Consider the following 22027-nt stretch of genomic DNA (forward strand, 5'->3'; position numbering starts at 1 on the left):
TTGCGCGGCCTCGGAGCGAGGCAGCCGCTCGGCCCGAGGCTGCCTCTAGTGCATACGCGGCTTATTTAGTTCATCGAAACCTGAATATCCATGCTCCTTATCGTCACCTGAAAGAAAAACACTGTTAAATTACGGCAAGTGAATCGCTGTTATACATAGATCTGTTCACTCACGAAGGCGCGCCCCTCCACAGCTAATTATTAATGTACACGAGAAAACCTCTTAAGTACTTACACATTGTCTTAGTCTTAGTGTGCGTGACTGACGGTACGCTTGCGACTGAAGCCACGAGGACAAGTTCGAGCTAGGCACACATAGACTTGTCGTACGGATACGTTTAGGTACAATTACAATTATAGAATGTGGAGGGGCAGACTTTCGTTAGTGAACAGATCTATAATTAACTAAATAAGTTTTTAAAAATTACTTATTATGAATCGTGCTTTCAAGCGTGTACGAACCGACTAAGCTAGCCTATACAACTGTCCTGCGCACACTACTTTACAATACAGCGCGAAACGTCTAAGCGATACTTAAGCGATTTTGGCTGTAGCGCTTCTTATGGTCGAAGCAAACATTGTTACAAGCAATATCGCCTATATTATATTTAGTTTGTCAAGTTTTCGCTGTTGCAATAATTGAAATATAAAGTAATGCTCAACAGGCGAAACCTACTAACATTATTTTAGCACTTTTAGGCAGTACTCAAATTGCATTTTTATTGAAATCTTAACATTCCAAAATCGCTTGTTTGACATTAAAATATTTTTTGCTGTTGTAAAATAAAAAAAAATGCTGTTTAACCAACGCGTAGTTGTTTTTGGCTGTTGATTTTCTTAAAAATCGGCTTTAAGTGAGCTTAAGAAAAACGTAACTCGGTATTGGAGTATCGTACAGTAAAACGGGTTTCAACAGCATGTAGATCTTGGAAAGTACATTCTAACGATATACTTAACTCAGTTTTGCCCAAAAGTGACTTTAAGCGATTCTGGTCGTAAGGGGACGATATATTGACGTATATTGAGTTAATGAAGCCACTTCCAGCGAATGCGCACTTGGAACAGCAAAATTTTATTAAACATGTAAAAAGAGACTTCGATAATCTCGAAGTTTCGACGTAATCGAGATGCGAGAGAACCAACAAAATGTACAAGTTGTCCAAAGTCAGAGCAATAGCAGCGTGGGATGTCTTACGTGGGAACAACTTGATAAAACAAATATGACGACGACTCAAATTATTTAAATAACTAAGGTTATTCAAATAACCTTAAGGTCATTTATTAAATAGAAAATTTACAATGTTATATTATACACATTACCTAATAAACTAAAATCCTGACTAAACCTCCTGACCTTAAGGTTAATTAAGGTGTTACAGCCTTTTCCTGTGACTTCGCTCGCGTTAAGCTATAGATCTGGCAGTTGAATTGAAATTCCTGGATTTTACTAAATTTTCACGCGAATTCTTAAAAATTCAAGATTTTTGGACCAGGATAAACAAATAAGGTGACCTAGAATCGTTGTTGAAATTAATATCATCATCATCATCACCCCAGCCTATTTTAGTCCTGCTGCTGGCCACAGGCCTCCTCTCAGAATGAGTGAAAAACACATCCTTGAAACACATCCTCGCACATCTTTGGTGGCAACGCAGCTTTAGAATAGGTCATGTCTTCCCAAGCTTAATTAAAGACCGAGCAGAAAAGTAATAAGTGACGTAGCCTGAAGATTTTCCAAAGTTGAGGGGCTGTGGGTGGTGCACATTGCGTGAATGAACTAGATGCTCAATGTATTCTTCATGGATAGGTACCGGAAGACGCAGCGTGATTAAGCACTCCACAAGATTGGACTGATGACTTAGTGAAAAACGTAGAAAGGGAAGAAGTCTGATGGATAGGGTTGATTAGGACCGAAGATAGTGGCGTATTTGGGGGAGGCCCACCAGTGAACCTTATTTGGCCGATGGTGATGATAATGACCATCCCTTCCCGTAAATATCGTAAAAGATGGTTAAAAGACCAAATAAAAGAATAAGCACCATTTTCTGTTACTAACTGCGTACTTCAGAGGATGGCAAGGAGGACGAACCACCATACTTTTTTCGTAAAGGTACGCTACTGATCCTTAACCGGCGACCATCACTATGTTAAGAGTACAGCAGCTAAAAAAAAAACCTAACCATAAAAATTTCATTTTTATGCTGACTGTACTTTTTGTTGACTGCACTTGCATTGTCACCCAACTGCATTGTATACCAAATTTCAAGCTGCTATTAACCGGAGAAGAGTTCCGTACTGTGGAGACGATCTTGGCTGGACTACCAGGATATCAAGTAGTCTACAAGATTAAATGTATTGTCACGCGATTTACATAAGTATTCCAAAATTTCAAATCAATCTGCTTACTGGAAGTTGGTTAAATTTAACTTGCAAGATCTTACAAGACAGACAGACGGACAGACAACGGGACAGGTGAATCTAAATAAAAAGCTTGTAATCAGATCAACTCATATTATTAACCTAGCTCATGATTGTAATATGTGACTTTTACGTAATCTACCTTTAAGCTCAAAGGGAATGTAATGTTAACCCAAATAAATGTTAATCTCTTTCCGAGAAGCCATAATAATGGGCTACTAGCTTTAGAAGCCCAATGGTTTCAATAACCCCATAGCTACAATCCTACAACCCCAGTTCACCCTACTAAATGACAGCGCTTGTTTTGAAATAAGATTTTTAGTGACGTATTATGTAGTTTTCGGAAAATAGTATGCCAATACTAGGAAGCAAAAGTTTTTTGACAGATATATGGTTAGCTAAATACAGCGTGTATTTTTGATACAACCTCAAACTTTAAGGGTAATTAGTAATGGTCCCGATATTCATACAAATACAAATACAAAATATTTTTTATTTGTCTCATCGGTTCACAGGTATGGAATTATATTCTGGGCTAATTCAACTGACAAAATTGGTATTTAGAGCTCAAGAAAGATGCATTTTTTTTTATTCAACTGGATGGCAAACGAGCAAATGGGTCTCCTGGTAAGAGATCACCGCCGTCCATAAACATCCTTGTGTGGAATCCACAATCTTGATTCATGAAAACCACATTTTCAAAAATTACGTATTTTAACTTTTCCTTGTCTGTACTATTAATATTAAATTAATATTTACGAAATGATAATTTTTGTTAGATCAAATCTGCACCTATTTTATAGTTTTAATAGCTTACGCCTCAAGAATAAAATTAGCGCCCTAACTTCTCATACCGCATTATTTAGCAACTGTATTGTATTGTATTGTTGTATACTCGGAATGGCCACCAGAATAACATTTTAATGAATTGAAGAGTAAATTACTGGTTAAAAAAGCTTACAACACAATAAAAGATTTTTAAAATGATTATAATCATTAATTAGTTAATGCAAGGTTGCCATTGTGTGTAGGAGTTTCATTGACTAAGTCTACAATTTGTATGCCTTGTGGCGCAACATAGAGCAACAACTCTTTTTTTTTAACACTTCATGTACAGTCAAGGGTAAAGACATCGACACGGCCAAAGTTACAAAAATATGTATACACTACTTTATGCACTTAACATTAAGGCCGTGTATACATATTTTTGCAACTTTGGCCGTGTCGATATCTGTAGGTGCCCTTGACTGTACTCTGTGAACAAATAAATAATCTAGTATTTGTATTCATATATTTTAGTAAAAAATGACGACATTTCTTTCCTTAGATAATAAAAATAAGGTCAATTAGATATTTATGCCTTCGAATGTACCAATAACAACTTAATCAGTTCGGCAGTTTCGCAGAAAATGGACTGTGAGATGGACGGACGGATAGAGACACGCAAGTGATCCTTAAAGGGTTCCGTTTACTCTTTTTGAAGACGGAATCCTAAAAATAATCGTTATACAGAACCTAAAGTGTAACTTGGTTAACATTAAATCTGCGCCATGGCATTTTTCCGTCAATCAACCAAAATAAAATAAGGACCACTTGAGTTTCATTATTAAAACGAAAATACTAATAAATATAATTCTTTAAAATATTCCTTTTCTAAAAATAGTCTTGTTTCAGATAGAAAACCGATGAAACTCCAATGGCTCTTATTTTCTTTTGACTAGTATAAATGTAAGGTAAATTTTCATGTGGTGGCAATCGGAGCATCGAACCCCAGATACAGGAAGTAACAGGTGGCCCACCGACCTCTAGTAACTTAGTTTCCATGAGGTAATCGCGTTTTCCGACCGGAACGCACAAATTGAGTCACGCCGAGCAGCCAATCTGGTCAGCCCACACATCAGCGAATATTCGCGGTGATGTATCTGCGCTTTAGAAGGGGGGAGGGGGGCGTGGTGGGTAGTGCCTGTGATTAAGCCTGATTTACTTATAGTAAAAAAATATTCTTCAGCATTTCAGAATTTTCTTATCTACTTTGATGCACCACCTGTTGTAAACTAGTCCTTCCTTCTTTCTGTAAAAAAGGTTGCCTGGAAGAGATCGCTCTTAAGCGATAAGGCCGCCTATTGCTCACCTTGTAATATTTTTTCTGTGTATCTGTTTTCTGTATCGCTTACTATGTCTGGTGTACAATAAAGAGTCTTTGTATTGTATTGTATTGTAATTCTTCTCGGGCTTAAAATATTTAATAGTACATTGTGTCTTAAGGCCGGTAAATAAGTAATTTTATTACGAACGACGAGAGTCTATTAGAAGCCCGTACTCGAAGACTGAAGGCTTTAATGAGTCGATGTTCGTAATTCTAGTACCATCCGTACGACACACAATGTTTTTCATCACATTTGCGAGTAAAATTGTATATTTTAAACTAATATTTTAAAAAAAATGTCAGTGCCGCTGACTGCGCTCTTGGCAGCGCCAGCTCCGCGCCGCCCTCCCCCTAAAATGTTGATGCAAGCATTTTGCTACTATACCAAACTCCATTTCGGTACTAAGTTAAGTCGATACTGTTTACCGTCAAGGAGTTGCCTCCTGCGGTGACCACCCTGGCCGGGCCTACTGCCAGATTATTGTATCTTCACCGGACCACCGGACGTGGGTCAAAGGACCACAGGAGGCATGTGTATTGTAGTATACAAATTATGTATACTAAAATTTTAGTCCATCTGATCACTGAAAGGTTATCTAAATTAGCTTGGAGAATTTGAAACAAACAAATAAATATACGAAGTAAAGTAAAATAAAAGCTTGTAAAAGGTAGGAAAAAGTTGGAGGACACAAACAAAAAAAAATACAAAACTGTAAAACTGTATATTACTTAAGCAATAGACAACATTATAGTATTGTTTATGCACGGATTTTAATAAAAGGCAACATCAAAACAAAAAAAACATGAAAACAAAAATAAAACGTCTGAACAAATCTTTTGTCGTATTGAGTAACTTACTCTAGCTTAAAAAAAACGCTGTAGGCTAAGGCTAAAAAGAGGCACTCTCTCTGCTTGTGCGTTAGGCCGTAGCGTTTGATTAATTTTGTCTGCTTAACTGTTCTTGTGTCCATTTCTTTTTCTTTTATTCGTCTCTAGGATAGTAGAGACGAAATATGAAAAGTGAGGTTTCACTTCAAAAAAAAACCGACCAAGTGAGAGTCGGACTCGCGCACCGAGGGTTCCGTACAAACCAGTAGTTATATAAGTAAGAGTTATGGTATTATAGACTTGAGTATTTGATATGAATTTCAATTTGATACCTCTACGAGTACGCGTATGAGGAAAAGGGTAATAAGTTTAAAATTATTAAAAATATGTTTTTTAAATATATTGACCCGGATAACTCACGTCTTAAATCGAGTTTAGCTCGGCATGTTTCGGGCTAATCCGTAGCCCTTCGTCTTCGGAGCCACGCGACGTGAGAGTGAGTCTCACGGTAGGGTCATGTTCAAAATATGTTTATTATATGATGTACCTAAAAATATATGATTTTCGATATTTTTTCTTTATCTGTACTAAAAGACGTTGCTTCGTACCAAATTTCCAGATTCTGAGTTCAGGGGAAGTACCCTGTAGGTTTTCATTCCCTTGCGAGTGTCGAAAATTTGCAGCATAAACGGGTGTAGGTATCTTTTGATTGCGTTGGCTTAGAAATTTGATTTTTTCACAGCTCCAAGGGATAGTAGACCTGAGTATTTGATATGAATTTCAGCTTGATACCTCTACGCGTTCCTGAGAAAAAGGGTCTTGACAGACAGACAGACGGACAACGAAGTGATCCTATAGGGTTCCGTTTTTTCCTTTTGAGGTTCGGAATCCTAAAAACGCTACAGGTCCTTCAGGTCCTCCCTTTTCCTTCAGATGCTTGAAATAGGCACGTATACTTTTTGCAGCACAATGCCGAGTCAAGTTCCTTTTCGGCATCATCAAATGATTTTGTAATATGTGTACTTATTATTTTAAGAGTCAGTGTTCTTTTTGATGTCTATAAATATTTTGTTCTATAAAGAAAACCACATAGACATAAGTCTATTTCTGAATAATCATGTTATTTTCCTGGAAGAACTTCCAAGGAATTGCTTAATCCAGTAAAAGTTACATTTCATGTGTATGATGGTGTGTGGGCGTAAATATTCCTCTTGAACGCACATCGGTGTATGTATGTATGTAAATACTTTATTGTACATAAAACACAAAAAGAAAACAACAGAACAAAACAGTACAAAGGCGAACTTATCCCTAAAAGGGATCTCACCAAGGCGTTTCACCTTATACTGAGTATCGCGTGAGTTTTGTCCTTCACTGCCGGTAATGTAGTTCTCAGGACTATCAGATTAGTGATCGCTTGTAGCTTGTCCTCGCCCACGCCAGCAGGGCTACTAGGAAACTCTAAACTCGAAATTGAAAATACAAACTGAAATATAGATGCACAGAAAAAACAGAAAAATAAGACCATCACTGGGAATCGAACCCAGGTCCTCGGTAATCCGTACCGCGTGCTATACCGCTACACCACTGATGGTCAACGGTACCGACACGAATTTCCCTATGCACCTTATATCTCAGCTTGTGTTTCTTACTTAGTCACTTAAGCAGCGACGCTAGCGACATCTATGCCGTAAGCCCTCAAACTTTTTCGGCATTCCTTTGGAACTAACCGCTCACCCGGACAAGAGATATCGTTTCTAAGCAATCAAATTAAGATTGGTTTTTTGGAAGCTTTTTGTTGTTTATGTTTTAGTAAAAATTTGGAATTAAAATAAAAAATACAAAAAGATTCCAAAAAACCAATCTAAACTCGAAGTTCGTGTCCTGCGGTCCCTCTGACACTTACACTATTTAATACAAGAGCGAGAAGGACCGCACGACACGAACTTCGAGTTTAGAGTTTCGTAGTAGCCCTGCTGAGATTTTACGTCCACGCCGCTTCTGCGAATTACAAATAATGTTAGTCTTCGTTCAGAAAACCAAATTATTCATATTATTCCAGAACCTTTGGGGCCTAATTGCCTCTGTAGCCCTGAAACAGCAAGTGGCCGCAAATTATCTCAAATTTTTGTGCCGCAATTATATAACAATGGAGTACAATTGAAAAGCGCTGGCCCCTCCCCGCAGAGGCACGGAAAAAATTGCGTCTCAATACGTAGGGATAAAGGGAATCCGCAAATCCTTACAATATCCAATAGCGTAAAAGAAATGCGCGAAATTAAATTCCGAAGCGTAGCCATTTGTGAGGAACTGTTACGAGCCACGACCGCGTCGCATCGATACTGCGCGGCTTATCGAATATCTGAATTTACAAAAACATTGCAGGCGCCTCGGGACCGAGACTTCTGCGGGAAAATTGTGAAGACGCACAGGTACCGATGCGGGCGCCGCGCGTAATCAATCGTGACTCGAATCAACTCTACATTTCCGTTTTAAATCGGACGTCGGGCCGTCGCTCGTCTTCGGTCGTTGGAAAATTCAAAATTGAATTTCAATGTCACAACAGCGCAGATATAAAAATCATGTATGGGTCCGGAGCGATCGTTTGTGTGTGGGGGGAGGGTCGGGGCGCGCGTGCGCGCGGCGGGGTGCGCGCGCCGGCCGGGGCCGCGCCAGTAGCCCGGACGGCGAGCGCGGGCCGGTCGTGTGCGATGCTGCCCCCCGCCCCCCGCGACCCCGCGCGTCTGCCGCGCCATAGACGCGCCGACCGAACGCTCCCCGCGCTCTGAACGCGCCCGACTCCCGAACGCCGCGCGTAAACAAACCCGACTTCACCTCTGAGATGTTTCAAAGTTCGCTGCGTAACTTCATCTTTCAAACTTTAACTATTAAGCGTCGTCTCTCGCAGCTTCTGAATTCCTAGCGCGCCCCTCGGAACTCTTTTGGTGTAAGTTTTTGCGAAAACAGTTTCTAGTTGTCGACAGTGACTTGAATTAGGTATCTGACCGGAGAGTTGACAGTGACTAGCTTGAATTCGTGAATGTTGAACGAGTATATTTCTCTAAGGATGTGAAGTGATAATGAGGTAGTTTCTGGACGCAGCAGTGAGCCGGGTCAGGTCGGACGCCGGCTATCTGCCATCTGCGGATCAAAGCGGCGATAACATCGCGCCCCGGCAGGTAACCCCTGAATTATTTTACTCGCATTTTCTACGGTCAAAGGAAAACTTTCAGAGACGGTCTAGTGAACTCGCGAAAACGGAGCGTTGTAAAGTTTCTTATTCAAATATTCATAAAAGCGTAGTAGCCTGCATTAAAATCGCTGGCGTGTTATCGCGGGAATTTGCATTCGGCTCGCGGCCGCGGCTTAATGAAGAGCGGGCAACCACGCCAGCGCCACCGCCGCCCGACAGTACCCCTGAATAAAACATACAATCTCCCGAGAACACACTCTATTTGATCAACCCCGTAATTACTTAGGCACCGGCGCGCGATCAGCCGAACGCTAACGTCGAAAACACCGACAAAAGCGAACTTCGCGAAGTAAAGGGTGCGACAGGCGACGGCTCGGATTGTTCTCGCAGCGAAAACAAAGGACGCTATTAAAATAAAGTTTCAGCGGAACGTCCTGAGGAAAATTTAATTTATTAAAACTTAGAGAACTCGACGCAAATCCGATCCCGCAGTCTGCGCCGACGCCGCCGACTGAGCAGCGGCGACCGTTTTAATCCGCCGGTAGAAGGAGCAATCTCAATAGCCGAGGCTTCGAGAAATAGTTATAACCTTATTGCAGGTTGAGGCGGCGCGCGCGACGGGAATCGCTTTACCGAGGGTTGAATGGGATTAGCCCTTCCAAGGGGACGCGATAAACTAATATGCGGACTCGAATTGGCTTCGAATAACCCCATTTATAGTGGGAGTCCGAGCCGACGTCACTCGCCGTTCGAAGGGGTAAATGGCGTCTTCGTCCTTCCGCTAAGTTCATTGAGACCTCAAACACATTTCAGAACCGTTTAACCTTTTACTGAACGATAAATCTAGGTGTCGAGTCCCGGACTCCGATATAAATTTTCATAGCCCTTATTATCATTTGTTTAGGAATGTACTCCATGAACTGAACTGAAACTCCCTTAGCGTTAGGCATCGACCTCGCGCTCTTTGTAGGCAGAGCTTGTCGCCGCGGTATGAGTGAATAAAATCTCATCGCGATAAGTGGTGGTCCGCTTTGTCCGCTATCTCGCGGCAGTTATCTCTCAGCGCGCGGCGTCGCACGCGGATCGCTCCCGGGGGCCCCGATAAGCCGCCGCCGACGTTCTAAACCTTCACTGTTTCCTGATGTGATTTAATGTTACACTAAAAGCTCGGGGATAGAGTTATGGCTGTTGTTCTGGACGCCCTATCTCAGCGGCCACTCCAGAAAATACGACGCGGCGCGCTGACCTACATACGGCCGCGGTGCTGTGCCAATGGATCTAACGAATCGCTCGCGAAATTGGTAGAATTTGCAGTCGTTCCTGGCAATCTTCGAAATTAATTACATGGCCTGAAAGGATCCTTCTATCAATTAATTATCGAGCGCACAATCGGACGGGCGCACAATCGGCACGGAGTCGGCGGAAGAATATTCCGTTAAAATAATGAAATGATGGCCGAGGAGCGGTCCGACTGCGAACAAACGAGTCCTCAAATTATTCGCCGTAACAAATTACATCGCCGTCAACACAACTCGCTAACTCGCCCGAGTGCTAGTTAAATGGTTTCCTCAACTCAGTGAGGACACTAAATTGTATTAGAGGAATCGGATAACAATTCGAGTCAAGGCTTAAATTGATGGCACTGGCCGCGTGCTGCGACTGCCTTACTACAGTTAGCAGCGCTGGTTGCTTAAACGAAAACTTTCTTATCCACTTTGCGAAGAGATATATTACCAATCGGAGATAAGGTGACTTCATCTCATCCGCGTGTAAAAGGTTATTCTAAGGCTGTTAATTAATATTTAGCGACCCGTGTGCCAGCTTTCACGGTGTTACAGTTTCATAATACGAAGTGAAATATTTGAGCCCCTAATCCTAAAGAGGGTGCTGGAGTGTCCTCCCACCCAAATATATACAGGCAAACGAACTAAGTCCCCTCTCGGGGTATTACACGAGGCAATATTGCTCTTTCAGCAAAATTCATAATCAAATCGTACACGTTCAATGAGAAATGGCTTGTGTACGCCGTGTTGCAAACGAAGCTGAAATAAATCTGTATGCTGGAATTATTACTGTTACTTAGCGACGTCGGCAGTGCGGCTGGTAGTTGAATACTAAAGAGTCGGGTGTCTTGCGGGCAAAGCTGTATTGTCCACATAGGTCGTCGGGCTACAATAATGTCTCGGGCAGCCGTAATAGGGCCATTAGCCGGCGACGGCGATGCTATCCGCGCGACAACTCGCCTAATAGTTCCCATCCAGCCGGACCCGCGCCCCGACGCCTTCCAAATGAAAAACCGATACAATCACCAGCTTTGTCAATCGCCCACCGTTTATTTGTTCAAATCGCTTTCACGTTCTATTAATTACACTCTCATGGCCACGTTTTGTCGTGTCGTGCGTTTATGTAGAACACCTGTCACGTTTCACAATAACTTATGTAGTGATTGAAAATTAATGGGCGCTGATTCGATCGCGGTGTTTTTACGACTGTGGATAAATCACGGAAACCCTTTGAGTGCGGCCGACCCTCCTCCCTGTCAGCCTCCGACAACTCAACAATTTAACAAGAATTTTATAGAGGGACGCTTCTTTTGTGAACTCCGTTCTATTGGATATTGTGAAGTGGGTTTTATGAAACTTGGCAAGCTATTTTACCTGCGGAAACATTTGGTGCACATGTTGTTATTGCGATTATTTTGCTTACCTAAAGAATGTCCAACTTGCTCAGTTCCTTGTAAACGTATTTTGTGATCCTGTGCCAGTATCTGTAGAGGTACTGTACTACACTATTCTGTGTCCTGGCGCACGGCTCGAAGCGCGTTACATTCGCTAATCCCGCGCACGGCACTCAGCGCCCCGGCCACGAGGTTTCCGTCCCATCCCGAACACTAATCCGACGGATAAGACCTGCCTCTGAGCTCCTCGAGCATAGCACTACAACACGTACAGATAAATCTGACGCAATGAAAAGCGATTTGAAATGCAAATAACACGAACGATGTCCGGTTCAAATTAAACCGAAGTGCATGTCCCCATTCAATAAAGGACAAACGGTCCCATGCTCGATGCCAAATGCAATTCGTTGGACCGAATTCGAAGTTAGATTTTGCGCTATCGCCTGCGGTATATTTAATTTCGAATCGACTACGTTTTAATTGGATTTCGGGCACAACTTTATTAACCTGCTGGGTTTTTTTATTAGTGCGCGGTTCGATTAAGTCGATCCCCCGCCATGATTAGCTCGTTCCTCACCCAAATGAAAACGGTCCGTAAAAGGCGTGGCGCGAGAGACTCCCGAAATTAGAATCGTGTCTTCAGAAAATATCCTTGAAAAATTATCCTCTTACTCGGCCGTCGCCGTCGGATCCGCCGTGTCGCGATACGCATTTTCATTATTCATCAACAGCCTTGTTTGTCCCAGAAACGTCACGTTTTGTTGGTCGGAATTACGATATCATTTTCACAGCCCCGTTATTAACAGTAATGTCCAGTCGGGACGTCGCGTAATAACACAGTGATTACGGCGATATCGCATCGACAAATTGGAACACGCTTTAATTTCACGGCCGGGGGCAATTTTGTTCAGCTGAAGTCATGTAACGGAACAATATTTGATGGCCCCGCACAGCGCTCGCGCCTGCCGCCGCCTCAGCTCCGAAAGAAAACAATTTTCCTCTCGTTATGTTTCCGCCCGACGTATTCTCGCTCACGTACGTTTTGTTCGCCAGCCTTTCATTGTTGTACCGAATGCCATGTCGATATCAGATAGCGAGTCATGTTCATGATAACATGACGTTTTCATAAGTCCCTTTATCATCGGCGGGGTGCTTGCGTTTCCCGACAATATATTTGCAAACACGCGTCAAATGTAAGTGTGGGAGGTTTTTGGAATAAATTTTTCGTTGAAAGTCACGTGCCTCTTCATTAGAAGTGCGGAAGGGGGACAGGTTCGACGAGTGTTACGTCACGACGCGGTCGGGTTGAGATGGGAAATCGTTTCGCCATTTAACATGCCTTATAAATCCCTAAGTAGTGCTTGAAGATCACTGTGATCATAGAACCAGTAAACGTATAAGGAATATTTCTTCGAGAAAAAATTTCTTTGTGCTGGCATGTGTAGGCTCTTGAATAACAACGATCAAAGCCATTGTTACACTTTTGTTGGAAATCTAAACAAAAGTCAGAATACATTGAAAGTTCGCTAAAGCATCTAAAGTACTTTCAAAAGCTTCCGACCGCGGAGACCTCGGGAAACAGGTACTCTTTACAAATTACATTTCTGAGAAATATCGTTAAATTTGTAAGAATCTTAATTACAATTTGTCAGGTTTCTGTGAGATTGTAAAAGGTTGAACCTGCAATTGTATTAAAAGCCTACTCCTCATAAAATGATAAATACCGATTGATGAAATAACTACATACCTATTGTAACACAATAGCTGTGCAAAATCATGATATTCGATTAAATTTCGACTAACTGGCGTTTAGGTAGATGTAATTTGGTATTGTGTGGGGTTGGTCGGAGTGTGATGTGTCCAATATTCAATGTCGGCCGTGTGCTGCCGGGTGCGTGATTCGATATCGGCCGTGTCCGGCACGACCGGCACTGCGACCGGCTGTTTCGCCGGACAGTCGGACTGTAGTACCGGCTGCCGAGCTCACGCAAAGCCTGCGCTACAGTTGTTTCAGACCTAATTGAATTGGAAATAACATTGCAAATGGAAAAAGCTAATAATAAGAGCTGGAAATGGAGTAACTGCTCCATTTTGTTGCTCAAATTGTCTGCAGTAATGGCTGAGTCATTAAGTCGGTTAGTGCTTTGCGTAGTTTTTGATGTAGCCCCACGAAAATGGCGCAAAATTCAGTTACTAGCCACTGTGTTTAGCCTGCGTTATTACCGTCGGTTGAGGTAGAATATTTTGATGTAAGATGGCAGGTAGTACATTATCTCTGTTTAGTAAATTTTTCAGTATGTCTAACCGAAACCAAATTTCGGTTTGTATTTTAGTTTCGGTCGAAATCAGAGGGTTATTTTTACTATATAATTTTTGAACTTGCATTCATTTTTTAGCTATGATAAATTATGTATTTGTGGTCAATTCCTAGACTCGACTTTTAAATAAATTGATAGTTCGATAGCTCTAAAGTGAAGTTGGTATTTATGTACTTTATTTCATGTGACCTTAGCAACCTCTATAATTGGCAAATGCGGTGGCGATGGAGTCACTCCAAGACTCCAATTGCTTTTAGTTTCGGCAGAATTTCTAGTAAAATTAAAACTCCAATTTCACGAAAAACTAACCGAAATCGAATGTTTCGAACACAACATCTCAGAAAAGGCATTGCCTCGTGAAAACTCTAAACGTGAGTCAGTCCGTAAATGAACTTTCTTTTAAAAACATAGAATTCTGATAAATACGTTGGAGACGGAATGATGGTTCGCGACAGAATTTCATTTGTCGATGTCAAGGGCCGCGTGGACGCGATCCTCGGGGTTCTGTCACTACAAAAAACAGTTTATTTTCTTATGAATACGAAAGGAGATCGGGCCTTCACACCAGCCGTAATGGTGCGCTGGGGGGCTTTGTTTAGCACTCGCTTATTATGCTACAAACGACGATGATCAATTATAGTAACAAAATTTTATTACATTCACCTAACTGAATTTCTTGCCGACTAGGATTTTTTTATTGCTCGTAAGTATGTATACTGAGGTTACCGACATAGCCCGAAGAAAAAAAAATAAGTAGCAGTGGGCGGGGCACATTGCTCGCAGGACTGATGGCCGGTGGGGTCAGAAGGTTCTCGAATGGCGTCCGCGGACCGGGAGAAGAGCTGTCGGTAGGCCTCCAACAAGATGGAGCGACGACCTGATTAAGATCGCGGGATCTCAGTGGATGCGGAAAACACAAGATCGGTCTGAGTGTAGAGCCTTGGGGAGGCCTATGTCCAGCAGTGGAAGTTTTTCGGCTGACATTATGATGATGATGATGTGTATTAAGATCCAATCTCGCCAGTGGAATTCCATCCGATTCCAGTAACTTTGACTTGAAACTAAACATATATAGTTTGTCGTTGATTGTCAAAGCTAGTAAATCGAACGAAAAATATGGTTAGCATAAAACCTTGCATTATATTTTTTACAGATATTTGTTTAACTTTTTACCTGACTGTAAAAAATGGATTGTGCCTTCACCATCACTTACGATGTCTGTGTTTCCTGCTACAGAATGGCTTGAATAAATAATTTTGTGAAATGAGGTATCACTAAATTCCCATATGCAACGCAAAAACCATAAACATTATTGGTTTTTTGTTTCCATTATTTATTTATTCATTCATTAATTGCATATCATTCATTAATTGCAATTGCATTAACTGTAATAAGTGTTTTAATTGTGTTATAACGCACATAATATTACTTGATTTTTTTCGTAATGGCTACGGAACCCTATCTTGGGCGTGTCCGACACGCTCTTGGCCGGTTTTTTATGAATTAACTCAAGACACGGGGGGCACTCGTCGGATAACTCCGTGGAACCCAAGGGCGTTATTTGGGCGAACTTTTTAGAAGTTTCGTCCGACACTTCCGTCTCCGGAGTTGTCAGCGTGACAGAGACATGACGGCTTCGATTAGTTGGCGAGGCTGCGAGGCGCTATCTCGCCATCTCAGTAGTAACGTGTTGAAATCGAGGGACGGAAATTGCATTATATTGTTAACTCGTCTTCGCTTGAGAAAACGCTTCATTTCATGTCATTCTGGCTTTCATGTTATGAAGCACAGGGTTACAATGCATATGGAATCCAGGGGCTTATGTTTAACAATTTGTAGGTAAACTTAGACTTATGTATCTCACAAGATTATACATAATCTCTTATGAAGATGTGAATTAGGGACTGATTTTCGAAACCAAAGGGATATAATTCAGAATTACTAAAAATGTGCTATAAAATTATGTTGAATTTAAAATAAGAATAGAGAAATAACAATTCTAAATAATATAGTCGCGTAATCGAGAAATTTATTAGTGATCGTGAATTGGTCCTATGGTCTGAATTAAATAATTATACTTAGGGGCTGTTTCACCATCCATTGATTAGTGTTTTCTGACGGTTAAATGTGATGCCGTCTCTATTTGTTTTGTTCGAATAGACCCTTAGAATAGGGATTCTTAAGTTACTAATACTAAATTATACTTAAGTTAATAATACTAAAGTATTAATGAAAGTCTCTACTGATCGTTATCTTAGACCATAATCTCTACGCGCAGGTTCGTTCACGTGAGCATCCATTTTCGTTACGACACGAACCACACAATCTCAATACATTCTATTGATGCACGTTTAGCACAGATGTCCTCGCAATAACAGGACGATCGATAAGGCTGCAGAGCCTTATATTGTTGGCAAAGGCCGCATTGCTTTGCTCGATCGGCCGGATCGGAGCCGGATGTACTGATTGATACTGCACACACCGTTTTGTTTTATTGACATGCCGGAGAGTATCATTATCTATTACTTTTATTAAACGTAAGTGTTTTTCGGGTGCCCCGGACGAAATTCAAACCCTGTAAGAATGGTGAGAAAATCATAGACTATGTTGAGCAAACGTTCAGCTAATAAAAAAATAATATAAAAACCTGCTACGAGTAAGTGCGAGTTGGACTCACGTTTTGACAAATTTGTAGATATAATAAATGAGAAGATTTATCTGACTCATAGTCATTAAAATCAGCCTTTAAAACCGAGCTTTTCAGTCTTGCTTTTTTTTCTCTTTTTGCTTCCGGTGAAACCGAAACTTCTCCAAGTGACATTCTGTCAAATTATGTACAAAATAAAGCGATGCTAGAAACATTTTCTATTTGTATGTTCTATACAATCCTGATATGACGACAGAATGTATCTTCTATTATTATTTATTGTAGGGCATTACACAGTCTTTCTACGAGGTTATATTCGGTTGAATAAGTATGCAAAGGCCTCAGTTTGATCTAGGTCGTGTTTTACTTTTTTGTTGAATAATGTGCTTGGCCGGAGCTCGTGAGCTGCCTTTAGGGAATTCCCTTTTTCAGGACAACGTATTGTTCTAGCCCGAACTGGAATTATTCATGGCGCTGCATTCTGTTTCAATACGTGCTTTTAAATAAAACTGGTGCCGCTAAAAGTCAGGGTTACTGGTTCATTTTGGCTCAGTACTGATGGGCATTAGTTTGTTTTACGATTTGTAGATTTAAAGATAATGCTTATTTTTTTTAAGAACAAATTGTAGTTATTCTAATTTGTATGTTGCTGTGCTGTTTGTTTTTAAGATCATCATCACCACATTATACGCAATAAAGAGTTTGAGTTGATCACTGTTGAGATAATAACGATTGATTTAACGCTCATTACTATCTAAAATAAAATATAATTTATTTTTCATAAAATATTGTAATGTTTTTTATTTTATCTTGTTCTGTGTGAATTCTCTAGATTTTTTGATTGCTTCAGAATAATATGCACAAAAACAATTTCAGTATTTACAGCAGTTAAATTCGAAGCTATCGTGTGAATTTTCTCAATGTACTATTTTCTGAATTATTTAATATACGCTGTTGAATAAAGAGTCGCCGCATTGTATTCCATTGCAATTCACTTGCACTCACTAATTAAACTTCTAAACAACTTTACTGTGCCCTGCGCACATTTTCTCTTTCGTCGAAAATTTTGATTCATGTTAAATTCTGTACATTTTGTGATCCGTCTTTCACGCTGTGATAAACCTTAAATGCCAGCCGACATTATCCCGACTTTGACTTTGCGGCTTCGAGTTTATCATCCTGTAGGGAGCGCGCCCTGGCAAAGATATTCGTTTGTTTCTGCTTTTCATACATATGTGACGACATTCCAAAATCTGGCGTTTGTTGACGTCGAGCTGGATTAGCCAGTGACATGCCGTGGTTGTTGGACTCTGTCTACTATACAAATATTTTGCCGACTTTTTAAACTCCGACCGAAAAAGAGGGGTGTTATAAGCTTGACCGCTATGTGTGTCTGTGTGGCACCGTAGCTCTTAAATAGGTGGACCGATTGCAATGCGGTTTTTTATTTAAAATCGGATTTTTAGTGACGTTTCTTAGACATGTTTCATGAAAATCGGTTTAACCACTCTTGAGATATTGAACTTTGAATTAACAAAGTCGAGGGTTTTCCGACTTTTTGTTATGAAAATATAGTTGCGCCCGCGCTTGCTAAAGTAAAACCGGGTAGTTAACCAGGGCTCGACATTATCTCCTGCACAGTCTGGTACCTATTGCCAATACTTAGTTGTTTTTAGTTCCAAGTTTTTTTCTCTTATTTTTTTAAATGTAACTAGCATGACAATAAAAAGCGGAAGAGGTATTCAAATCTGATTAATTATTTTAATGTAATGTATTACCAGTGCTATTGTTTCAAATAAAGAATATTATATTATTATTATATTTTATTAGTGTTTTTTAAAATCTAAAAAAAAAAAAAAGTTAATCGGCTATCAATCGCAAGACTATAAGCCGATTTGTTGAGTGGCAAATGACATGTAGGCGTAGGGTAGCGCTTTTAGTGCCCTTTTATAAATCATCCTTCCTTTTTAACCTTTTCACAGCAAGAGAAGGTTCGAGTGGCTTTGTTGCTAGGGAATTGGGATGAACTGTCAGACCTTCCAGATATTTATTTTATTACGTCTCTGTTTCAGCGCACGTTGATACTAAAAGTTATTCGTAAACCTCGTCTTTGAAGCTAAAAGATGCACTTATATTGTGGAACTTTGAAGTTTATAGCTCCAACCGCTAGGCTGTTAAACCTGCGTGACAGACGGACAGACGAATGGCTGTTGGACTTGTGTGAGTAAACGGAGCTTGACCCTTCGGCTAAGGAACCTTAAAAAGGGAGAGGGTATAAATAGTAACGGGTTATCAAGTGAAGCGTTTTAAAATAAAGTCATCATCATCATCATCATGTCAGCTGAAAGACGTCCACTGCTAGACATACGCCTCCCCCAAGGCTCTCCACTCAGACCGGCCTTGTGCTTGTGCGTCTCAGATCCGTATGTCATCACTGGTAACACACACTGGTCAAAGACTTTTGACTTCAAAAACTGCGGTAATTTGGATGAATAGACATTGCGAAGCTTCCCGAACGCTGCCCAGCCGAGTCGGATTCGATGAGTGATCTCTTAAAATAAAGTATTTGTAAAATATTTTTTTGGAAACGTATTGGACGCCGGATTCTTTTTGAACTACAAATAACTCAAAATTAAATCAAAAATCAAAACATTTATTCTGCAAGTTGTCACGATGCACACAGGCGATCGCTGACATCGTAGTTAGCTCAGTGTAAGCTAGATGGCGTTTACTTCAATAAGGGATCTCTGAGCAGAATGGCGGACGAATTCTAGAGGTCGCCACCGTAGTTTTCTCTTGACTTATTTATTTACGTAATAATTATGTATTTAATATTTATTTATTATTTACTTATTTATTTTATAAAAGTAGGCATTTTATTACACTCATTACTACACGAGTTTGTACGACTAAATATATCTATAATCAACTCACCCTTGACCGTTTTTGTCGGCCAAGGGGGTGCTGTCGATCAGCTGTGACCGGGGGAATTCTAACTGTAATATTCTCGCCCTTAAAAGCTGAAGCACAGCTGTAAAACACACATTCAACAGCTCATACTACACTAAACAGCTCCCTCGAAAGCTCCATACGCCCAGACTTGGTAAGTTCTCCGATATTTAACTCTTGTGTTTTTCTGTGTATTTTATTAGAATTATTTTCTTTATAATTTAACTTTGTGTAATTGAACTGAAGGCTTCCCCTGGCCAGGGAATCTTTTATTTCAAACGTTTCTTATACTTAATATTTTAACACTTGTTAAATTCTCTCATCCGTTGTTATAATACTCAGAAACTATGTTAATGCTTATTACTTTTATGCAACGGATGCTTACCGGTGTTAAAATAAATTCAAACTCAGCTAAGTGACGTTTAATTTCAAATGTAATCCTCTAACGGTTATTTAGTGAACTGTTGTATTTCAAATTTTAACGGTCACTTAGGCTATTTATTTTTACCTTTTGTTTTTTTAAATAATTATATAAAACTAGAATCATTTTCCTTTGCCTGCCTGTAACTCCGTATGATTGTCCTTGCCACTCACTGCAATTCAGCTCGCCCTAAGAGTTGGTGCATCGCTGCAGAGGAGTGACTGGCAAACAATCTAGCACTGGACCACAACTGACACCACCTAATTTACAGGGCACCTCCGTACGGCTTCAACTTCCACACCTTCGTACGGCTTACACCTTTGTACGGCTTACAAACCTTCGTACGGCTTACAACCTTCGTACGGCTTACAAGCTCCGTACGACTACAGCTTTCTCCGCTCTGCACGGCTACAACTTTCAAAGCTCCGTTCGGCTACAGCTCTCACGGCTCAGGCGGCTCCTTTACGCCCTAACCTGACACTAAGCCCTGACGGCCTTAACTTCCGGAGTACTGCACATCCTTCCTGGCTCGTCCAAGACCCTGATCGTTCCGGCGTGGAACACTTGTCCAGGCTGCTCGTCCTGCCGCCCTAAGGCCCCTTTTGACCTCGGCACCGACGACCACTCAGCTGGACCAGGCCCCCTGCTGTGGCCAGCCTCTTCGCTCCGGGTTCTTCTCTCCGACTCCAGGGAAGTGTAGGCCAGTGAGACCGAATAATCAGAACCACCTCTCAATAAAATCGCTTGAACGTACTACCTGAGATTCTCGTAATACTTTTACTTTTAATTTTGTCAAACTAGGCCTGTTATTTTTTTGTGTTCAATATTTAATTAAAAAATTGTTAAAAAGTCTTATTGTTTTACTCAAAGAATAACTTACTAGGCCTCCTTTAAGGTCAAACCTCCCCTCAAGAGGTCTGCCCTTGACAAAGTAGACTGCGAAAGGCTCTTTTACATGTAACTTTTTATGATATCAGCGCTTTTGAAAAAACCATCATTGCCAAGAATAATGCGTCACAAGTCTTAACAGAAAACGCTCAAAGGACTCAAAGATGCTGGCAGCATTTCCTCGCTGTATTTCAATGATGATACCATATAGTAACTACTAAGTTGATAAAGCAGTAAGTAAATAAGATGGAAAACGCTCTCCCATCATCTTTAAATACGCTTAAACTCTCAGAGGCTTTCGGTAATTGGTGGAAAGTCCAAAGTAAACAAGAAACGCTGAAAATTCTTCGAAACGCTAAACGAAACGTGCAATTGCAGCGTAAACTGGAACTTGGAGGCTTGCGGCGCTGCCGTTGCTTTTATGACCTAAGCGTTAAAGGCGAGTTTTGCGAAGCACGCTGTATTTAAGTAGAAGGCGTCGAATGAAGACGTACAGGGTGTTTGCTGGCGTAATTGTACTTTACAGCTCGCGTGGCAATCTTATTGAGTTGTTGATCTAAATTTAGTCGAAGCAATAGCTTCCGTTCGTTTTGGTGTTGCGATGTCTATAAATTTGTTGTTAACTGGAAGGTCATTTGGCAACGTATTGTTAAATACCTTAAAAGCATGTTCTTGGTTATTTTCCTGCCCTTGGTAGGTCAGTCGTTTTGGTTACAGAAAGAACCAACGAAATATGCATACATACATACACAACATACGAGATGTACGGATAACCTGATTAAAGCCGCTGGTTCATAGAGTCTGCGGGCCGCTTCCGACCAAAGTAACTTTTCAAAATTCAAATCATTTATTCAGTAAATATGCAGCAATGGGCACTTTTCCACGTAATTTTTAAAGCTACCAGCGTTTTCGGAAAGACCATCATTGCCAAGAAGAATGCGCCGCAAGAAACTTGGCAGAAAGACATTTTTTCAAAATAAAATACTAAACTACTTTACAGTAATTATACAATTAAAGAAAAAAATACAAGAAAAGAATAATAATAATACGGGGATGTATGGGGGTCTCTTAGTTACGAAACTATAACTTAACAAGTAACTATATATCTACGTTCAGTTGAAGTGTACTTGTAGAATGCTTACACCGACATAAATTTAAAGAAAAATAATAATAATTTGATTCTGAAATATATATTTCAGGTCAAATATATTAAGCTTCTGGATTCCAAGGCTCCAACAGATCCAACAGTGGACGTTCTACAGCTGATTAAATGATGTTTATGATTACATACATAGGCGGCAAAAGCCGTGGTGGCCTAGTGGTTTGACCTATCGCCTCTCAAGAAGAGGGTCGTGGGTTCAAACCCCGGCTCGCACCTCTGAGTTTTTCGAAATTCATGTGCGAAATTACATTTGAAATTTACCACGAGCTATGCGGTGAAGGAAAACATCGTGAGGAAACCTGCACAAACCTGCGAAGCAATTCAATGTGCCTGTGAAGTTCCCAATCCGCACTGGGCCCGCGTGGGAACTATGGCCTAAGC

At 40.7% G+C, this 22027-nt stretch overlaps 1 protein-coding gene and 1 long non-coding RNA gene across 2 annotated transcripts in view; one reads left to right on the forward strand and one right to left on the reverse strand.

Annotated features, from left to right (window-relative positions):
* Nucleotides 1–8070: 8070 nt before the first annotated feature.
* LOC141439925 (neurotrimin-like) overlaps nucleotides 8071–22027 on the forward strand; it is a 136554-nt gene continuing 122597 nt past the window's right edge. The window contains exon 1 of the mRNA XM_074104387.1: nucleotides 8071–8570. The gene's annotated coding sequence lies outside the window, so the exon portion shown is untranslated. The remainder of the gene's footprint in view (nucleotides 8571–22027) is intronic.
* LOC141439933 (uncharacterized) lies at nucleotides 19583–20523 on the reverse strand. Its single transcript, XR_012452653.1, has 2 exons — nucleotides 19952–20523; nucleotides 19583–19914 (listed from the first exon to the last, which is right to left on the reverse strand). It is a non-coding gene; the product is annotated as an uncharacterized lncRNA (long non-coding RNA).

The sequence above is a fragment of the Choristoneura fumiferana genome, chromosome 21, assembly GCF_025370935.1.
Source record: "Choristoneura fumiferana chromosome 21, NRCan_CFum_1, whole genome shotgun sequence".
In the NCBI taxonomy this organism is placed as follows: Eukaryota; Metazoa; Arthropoda; class Insecta; order Lepidoptera; family Tortricidae; genus Choristoneura; species Choristoneura fumiferana.